This window comes from Arachis ipaensis, chromosome B1, assembly GCF_059453495.1.
Source record: "Arachis ipaensis isolate K30076 ecotype BB chromosome B1, ASM5945349v1, whole genome shotgun sequence".
Taxonomy (NCBI): Eukaryota; Viridiplantae; Streptophyta; class Magnoliopsida; order Fabales; family Fabaceae; genus Arachis; species Arachis ipaensis.
Genome location: NC_142436.1, coordinates 100,686,641 through 100,695,592, shown reverse-complemented (window position 1 = coordinate 100,695,592; position 8,952 = coordinate 100,686,641). Strand labels below are relative to the sequence as shown.

General features: G+C 39.0%; 1 non-coding gene across 1 annotated transcript; it reads right to left on the bottom strand.

Moving 5' to 3' along the window:
* Positions 1 to 2,297: 2,297 nt before the first annotated feature.
* LOC148577657 (small nucleolar RNA R71) lies at positions 2,298 to 2,405 on the bottom strand. The gene has a single exon (XR_015903279.1). It is a non-coding gene; the product is annotated as a small nucleolar RNA R71 (small nucleolar RNA).
* Positions 2,406 to 8,952: the final 6,547 nt, after the last annotated feature.

The window sequence follows — 8,952 nt, the reverse complement described above, 5'->3', positions numbered from 1 at the left end:
ATTTTATTCAGAATTTTTAAGAATGAATTCTAGTGTTTCATGATGATTTGTTGAAGCCTGGTTGGCTATAAGCTATGTCTAATTTTTGGACTGGGGTTTCAACTTACCATCACAAAAGAAGAGATTCTCACACACTTAGTTGCTCTATACTTGAAAAGTATCCATATTTGCTGAAGCTTGGCTGGCCATTGGCCATGTCTAGTGTTTTGGACTGGAGCTTTCATTGAAAGCTTGGCTGGCTAGTGAGCCATGTCTAATTCCTGGACTGAAGCTTTAGACTAACATGGCAAGATTCCTGGAATTCATATTAAAAATTTTGGAATCCTTATTTTCCTTTTTCAAATTAATTTTCGAAAAAAAAATACAAAAAAATTAGAAAATCATAAAAATCAAAAATATTTTTCTATTTCTTGTTTGAGTCTTGAGTCATATCATAAGTTTGGTGTCAATTGCATATGCATCTAGCATTTTTCGAAAATTTCATGCATTCATAGTGTTCTTCATGATCTTCAAGTTGTTCTTGGTAAGTCTTCTTGTTTGATCTTGATGATTTTTTGTTTTGTCTTTTCATGTTTTTCATATGCATTCTTGAATTCTTAGTGTCTAAGCATTAAAGAATTCTAAGTTTGGTGTCTTGCATGTTTTCTTTGCATTAAAAATTTTTCAAAAATATGTTCTTGATGTTCATCATGACATTCAAAGTGTTCTTGGTGTTCATCTTGACATTCATAGCATTCTTGCATGCATTCATTGTTTTGATCTAAAAATTTCATGCATTGCATAATTTTCATGTTTTCATAAAAATTCAAAAAAATATCTTTCCCTTTTTCTCTCATCAAATTCGAAAATTTGAGTTGACTTTTTCAAAAATTTTTAAAATCAAGTTGTTTCTTATGAGTCAAATCAAATTTTCAATTTGAAAATCTTATCTTTTTCAAAATCTTTTTCAAAAATCAAATCTTTTTCAAAATTCTTAGTTATTTTCGAAAATTCCAAAAATATTTTTCAAAAATCTTTTTCTTATTTTTATACCAAATTTTCGAAAATAACATAATCAATTAAAGCGTTGATTCAAAAATTTGAAGTTTGTTACTTGCTTGTTAAGAAAGATTCAAACTTTAAGTTCTAGAATCATATCTTGTGATTTCTTGTGAATCAAGTCATTAATTATGATTTTAAAAATCAAATCTCTTTTTTCAAAAACTAATTTCTATCATATCTTTTCAAAAATATCTTCTCATCTTATCTTTTTCAAAAATATCTTTTCAAAATATCTTTCCTAACCTCCTAACTTCTTATCTTTTCAAAATTTGTTTCAACTAACTAACTAACTTTTTGTTTGTTTCTTAACTTTTTCAAAACTACCTAACTAACTCTCTCTCTCTAATTTTCGAAAATATCTTCCCTCTTTTTCAAAATTTCTTTTTAATTAACTAATTATTTTTATTTTTTATTTTTGATTTCAAAAATTTTCGAAAATCACTAACATTTTTCAAAAAAAAAAAAAACCATTTTCAAAAATCACTAACTCCTTTTCAAAAATAATTTTCGAAAATTCCCTCTCTCTCTCCCATCTTATTCTATTTATTCATTCATATCCTAACATCTCATCTCACATCTCTTCCATCCTCACAGTTGTGTTTCTTCCATTATATTACATTCTTTGTCTCCCCCTCTTCTCCCACTCACACATGGATCCCTATACTGTGGTATAAAGGATCTCCATTATTATTATTATTTTTCTGTGCCTTCTTCTTTGTCATATGAGCAGGAGCAAGGATAAGAACATTCTTGTGGAAGCAGATCTAGAACCTGAAAGGACTCTGAAGAGAAAATTAAGAGAAGCTAAAATACAACAATCCAGAGATAACCTTTCAGAAATTTTCGAACAGGAAAAGGAGATGGCAGCCGAAAATAATAATAATGTAAGAAAGATGCTTGGTGACTTTACTGCACCTAATTCCAATTTACATGGAAGAAGCATCTCCATTCCTGCCATTGGAGCAAACAACTTTGAGCTGAAACCTCAACTAGTTTCTCTGATGCAGCAGAACTGCAAGTTTCATAGACTTCCATCTGAAGATCCTTTTCAGTTCTTAACTGAATTCTTGCAGATATGTAATACTGTTAAGACTAATGGAGTAGATCCTGAAGTCTACAGGCTCATGCTTTTACCTTTTGCTGTAAGAGACAGAGCTAGATTATGGTTGGATTCTCAACCCAAAGACAGCCTGAACTCTTGGGATAAGCTGGTCACGGCTTTCTTAGCCAAGTACTTTCCTCCTCAAAAGCTGAGCAAGCTTAGAGCTGATGTTCAAACCTTCAGACAGAAAGAAGGTGAATCCCTCTATGAAGCTTGGGAAAGATACAAACAGTTGACCAAAAAGTGTCCTTCTGACATGCTTTCAGAATGGACCATCCTGGATATATTCTATGATGGTTTATCTGAGCTATCAAAGATGTCACTGGACACTTCTGCAGGTGGATCCATTCACCTAAAGAAAATGCCTGCAGAAGCTCAAGAACTCATTGACATGGTTGCTAATAACCAGTTCATGTACACTTCTGAAAGGAATCCTGTGAGTAATGGGACGCCTATGAAGAAGGGAGTTCTCGAGGTTGATACTCTGAATGCCATATTGGCTCAGAATAAAATATTGACTCAGCAAGTCAATATGATCTCTCAGAGTCTGCATGGAATGCAAGCTGCATCCAACAGTACTCAAGAGGCATCTTCTGAAGAAGAAGCTTATGATCCTGAGAACCCTGCAATAGCAGAGGTAAATTACTTAGGTGAACCTTATGGAAACACCTATAACTCAACATGGAGAAATCATCCAAATTTCTCATGGAAGGATCAAAAGCCCCAACAAGGCTTTAATAATGGTGGAAGAAACAGGTTTAGCAATAGCAAGCCTTTTCCATCATCAACTCAGCAACAGACAGAGAACTCTGAACAAAATGCTTCTAATTTAGCAAATCTAGTCTCTGATCTATCTAAGGCCACTGTAAGTTTCATGAATGAAACAAGGTCTTCCATTAGAAATCTGGAAGCACAAGTGGGCCAGCTGAGTAAAAGGATCACTGAAATCCCTCCTAGTACTCTCCCAAGTAATACAGAAGAGAACCCAAAAGGAGAGTGCAAGGCCATTGACATAAGCACCATGGCCGAACCTGTAAGGGAAGGAGAGGACGTGAATCCCAAGGAAGAAGACCTCCTGGGACATCCAGTGATCAATAAGGAGCTTCCCTCTGAGGAACCAAAGGACTCTGAGGCTCATCTAGAGACCATAGAGATCCCATTGAACCTCCTTATGCCCTTCATGAGCTCTGATGAGTATTCCTCTTCTGAAGAGAATGAGGATGTTACTGAAGAGCAAACTGCCAAGTTTCTTGGTGCAATCATGAAGCTGAATGCCAAATTATTTGGCATTGATACTTGGGAAGTTGAACCTTCCTTGTTCATCAATGAACTGAGTGATCTGGATCAACTGACATTACCTCAGAAGAGACAGGATCCTGGAAAGTTCATAATACCCTGTACCATAGGCACTATGATCTTTAAAGCTCTGTGTGACCTTGGTTCAGGAATAAACCTCATGCCCCTCTCTGTAATAGAGAAACTGGGAATCTATGTGGTGCAAGTTGCTAGAATCTCATTAGAGATGGTAGACAACTCAAGAAAACAGGCTTATGGACAAGTAGAGGACGTGTTAGTAAAGGTTGAAGGCCTTTACATCCCTGCTGATTTCATAGTCTTGGATACTGGAAAGGAAGAGGATGAATCCATCATCCTAGGAAGACCTTTCCTGGCCACAGCAAGAGCTGTGATTGATGTTGACAGAGGTAAAATATTCCTTCAATGGAATGAGAACTCCCTTGTGTTTAAAACTCAAGGATCTCCCTCTGTAACCATGGAGAGGAAGCAGAAAAAGCTTCTCTCCAAGAAGAGTCAACCAGAGCCCCCACAGTCAAACTCTAAGTTTGGTGTTGGGAGGCCACAACCAAACTCTAAGTTTGGTGTTGAACTCCCATATCCAAACTCTAAGTTTGGTGTTGGAGAGTTTCAACAAAGCTCTGCACATCTGTGAGGCTCCATGAGAGCCCACTGTCAAGCTATTGACATTAAAGAAGCGCTTGTTGGGAGGCAACCCAATGTCTATCTAATTCTTATTTTTATTGTTTTTCATGTTTTCTTAGGGTCATGATCATGTGGAGTAACAAAATAAATATAAAAATTGAAAACGGAATCAAAAACAGCAGAAGAAAAATCACACCCTGGAGGAGCATCTGTCTGGCGTTCAGCGCCAGAACAGAGCATGGTTCTGGCGCTGAACGCCCAAAATAGGCAGCTTCTGGGCGCTGAACGCCAGAACAGGCATGGTTCTGGTGTTCAACGCCAGAAATGGCACACAAATGGGCGTTGAACGCCCAAAATGGCCACCAACCTGGCGCTGAACACCCAGAGTTGGGTGCAAAGGCATTTTTACATGCCTAATGGGTGCAGGGATGTAAAACCTTGACACCTCAGGATCTGTGGATCCCACAGGATCCACTCAAGATCTGTGGACCCCACAGGATCCCCACCTACCTCCACTCACTTCTTCTCACCACTAAATCTTCACCACTCACATCCATCCACTCTTCCCAATAAACCTACCTCATAAACTCCACCTACCTTCAAAATTCAAAACCAATTTCCCACCCAAACCCACCCATATGGCCGAACCAATACCCCACCTCCCTACCCTATATAAAGACCTCCATTCTTCATCAAATTCACACAACACACCCCTCTACACTCCTCTTGGCCGAAACCACATCTCCCTCTCCCTCTCCATATTTCTTCTTCTTCTTCTTCTATTCTTTTGTTTATTGCTCGAGGGCGAGCAATATTCTAAGTTTGGTGTGGTAAAAGCATAGCTTTTTTGTTTTTCCATTACCATTGATGGCACCTAAGACCAGAGAATCCTCTAGAAAGGGGAAAGGGAAGACAAAAGCTTCCACATCCGAGTCATGGGAGATGGAAAGGTTCATCTCCAAAGCCCATCAAGACCACTTCTATGATGTTGTGGCCAAGAAGAAGGGGATCCCTGAGGTCCCTTTTAAACTCAAAAGAAATGAGTATCCGGAGATCCGACATGAAATTCAAAGAAGAGGTTGGGAAGTTCTAACAAATCCCATCCAACAAGTCGGCATCCTAATGGTTCAAGAGTTCTATGCCAATGCATGGATCACCAAGAACCATGATCAAAGTAAGAACCCGGATCCAAAGAACTATGTTACAATGGTTCGGGGGAAATATTTAGATTTTAGTCCGGAAAATGTGAGGTTGGCGTTCAACTTGCCATACATGGAAGAGAACGCACGCCCCTACACAAGGAGAGTCAACTTTGATCAAAAGTTGGACCAAGTCCTTATGGACATATGTGTAGAAGGAGCTCAATGGAAGATTGACTCCAAAGGCAAGCCGGTTCAACTAAGAAGATTGGACCTCAAGCCTATAGCTAGAGGATGGTTGGAGTTTATTCAATGCTCAATCATTCCCACTAGCAACCGGTCTGAAGTTACTATAGACCGGGCCATCATGATCCATAGCATCATGATTGGAGAAGAGGTGGAAGTTCATGAGATCATACCTCAAGAACTCTACAAGGTGGCTGACAAGTCCTCCACCATGGCAAGGTTAGCCTTTCCTCACCTCATCTGCCACCTATGCAATTCGGCTGGGATTGACATAGAGGGAGATATCCTCATTAAAGAGGACAAGCCCATCACTAAGAAAAAGATGGAGCAAGCAAGAGAGCCCATTCATGGAGCTCAAGAGGCACAGGAAGCTCATCACCATGAGATCCCGGAGATGCCTCAAATGCACTTTCCTCCACAAAACTATTGGGAGCAAATCAACACCTCCCTAGGAGAATTGAGTTCCAATATGGGACAACTAAGGGTGGAACATCAAGAGCACTCCATCATACTTCATGAAATAAGAGAAGATCAAAAAGCAATGAGGGAGGAGCAACAAAGACAAGGAAGAGACATAGAAGAGCTCAAGGACATCATTGGTTCCTCAAGAAGGAAACGCCACCATCACTAAGGTGGATTCATTCCTTGTTCTTATTTCTTCTGTTTTTCGTTCTCTATGTTATGTGCTTATCTATGTTTGTGTCTTCATTACATGATCATTAGTAGTTAGTAACTATGTCTTAAAGTTATGAATGTCCTATGAATCCATCACCTCTCTTAAAAGAAAAATGTTTTAATTCAAAAGAACAAGAAGTACATGAGTTTCGAATTTATCCTTGAACTTAGCTTAATTATATTGATGTGGTGACAATGCTTCTTGTTTTCTGAATGTATGCTTGAACAGTGCATATGTCTTTTGAAGTTATTGTTTAAGAATGTTAAATATGTTGGCTCTTGAAAGAATGATGACTAGGAGACATGTTATTCGATAATCTGAAAAATCATAAAAATGATTCTTGAAGCAAGAAAAAGCAGCAAAGAACAAAGCTTAGGGGGCGAAAAAAAAAATAGAAAAAAAAAATAGAAAGAAAAAGAAAAAGCAAGCAGAAAAAGCCAATAACCCTTAAAACCAAAAGGCAAGGGCAAATAAAAAGGATCCCAAGGCTTTGAGCATCAGTGGATAGGAGGGCCTAAAGGAATAAAATCCTGGTCTAAGCGGCTAAACCAAGATGTCCCTAACCATGTGCTTGTGGCGTGTAGGTGTCAAGTGAAAACTTGAGACTAAGCGGTTAAAGTCAAGGTCCAAAGCAAAAAAAGAGTGTGCTTAAGAACCCTGGACACCTCTAATTGGGGACTTTAGCAAAGCTGAGTCACAATCTGAAAAGGTTCACCTAATTATGTGTCTGTGGCATTTATGTATCCGGTGGTAATACTGGAAAACAAAGTGCTTAGGGCCACGGCCAAGACTCATAAAGAAGCTGTGTTCAAGAATCATCATACTGAACTAGGAGAGTCAATAACACTATTCGAAATCTGAAGTTCCTATAGATACCAATCATTCTGAACCTCAATGGATAAAGTGAGATGCCAAAACTATTCAAGAGGCAAAAAGCTATAAGTCCCGCTCATATGATTGAAGCTCTGTTTCATTGATAGTTTGGAATTTATAGTATATTCTCTTCTTTTTATCCTATTTGATTTTTAGTTGCTTGGGGACAAGCAACAATTTAAGTTTGGTGTTGTGATGAGCGGATAATTTATACGCTTTTTGACATTGTTTTTAGTATATTTTTAGTAGGATCTAGTTACTTTTAGGGATGTTTTCATTAGTTTTTATGTTAAATTCACATTTCTGGACTTTACTATGAGTTTGTGTGTTTTTCTGTGATTTCAGGTATTTTCTGGCTGAAATTGAGGGACATGAGCAAAAATTAGATTCAGAGGGTGAAGAAGGACTGCTGATGCTGTTAGATTCTGACCTCCCTGCACTCAAAGTGGATTTTCTGGAGCTACAGAACTCAAAATGGCGCGCTTCCAATTGCGTTGGAAAGTAGACATCCAGGGCTTTCCAGCAATATATAATAATCCATACTTTGGCCAAGAATAGACGACGTAAACTGGCATTCAACGCCAGCTTTCTACCCAAATCTGGCGTCCAGCGCCAGAAAAGGAGCCAAAACCAGAGTTGAACGCCCAAACTGGCACTAAAACTGGCGTTCAACTCCAAGGAGGACCTCTACACGTGCCACACTCAAGCTCAGCCCAAACACACACCAAGTGGGCCCATGAAGTGGATTTATGCATCAACTACTTACTCATGTAAACCCTAGTAGCTAGTTTATTATAAATAGGACCTTTTACTATTGTATTAGGTATCTTTGATCAGTTGTATGCTATCTTAGATCACGTTTAGGGGGCTGGCCATCTCGGCCATGCCTGGACCTTTCACTTATGTATTTTCAACGGTAGAGTTTCTACACTCCATAGATTAAGGTGTGGAGCTCTGCTGTTCCTCAAAGATTAATGCAAGTACTACTGTTTTCTATTCAATTCATCTTATTTCGCTTCTAAGATATCCATTCGCACCCAAGAACGTGATGAAGGTGATGATTATGTGTGATGCTCATCACCATTCTCCTTTATGAACGCGTGCCTGACAAACACTTCCGTTCTACATGAAATAAGCTAGAATGAATATCTCTTAAATCTCCTAACCGGAATCTTCGTTGCGTAAGCTAGAATGATGGCGGCATTCAAGAGAATCCAGAAAGTCTAAACCTTGTCTGTGGTATTCCGAGTAGGATTCAATGAATGAATGACTGTGACGAGCTCCTAACTCGCGATTGCAGGGCGTTAGTGACAGACGCAAAAGGATAGTAAATCCTATTCCAGCATGATCGAGAACCGACAGATGAATAGCCGTGCCGTGACAGGGTGCGTGAGCATATTATTCACTGAGAGGATAAGATGAAGCCATTGGCAAGGGTGATGCCTCCAAACGATTAGCCGTGCCGTGACAGGGCATTGGATCATTTTCCCGAGAGATGACCGAAAGTAGCCATTGACAGTGGTGATGTATCACATAAAGCCAGCCATGGAAAGGAGTGAAACTGATTGGATGAAGACAGCAGGAAAGCAGAGGTTCAGAGGAACGAAAAGCATCTCCATTCGCTTATCTAAAATTTCTACCAATGATTTACATAAGTATCTCTATCCATACTCTATTATTTATTATTCGAAAACTCCATGATTATTTTATATCCGCCTGACTGAGATTTGCAAGGTGACCATAGCTTGCTTCATACCAACAATCTCCGTGGGATTCGACCCTTACTCACGTAAGGTATTACTTGGACGACCCAGTGCACTTGCTGGTTAGTTGTATCGAAGTTGTGAACCATGGTATTGGCACCATATTCTTGGCGCCATTGCCAGGGAAAGAAAGAGCCATGAATTTTACATAATTAAAGTGTAATCACGATTATG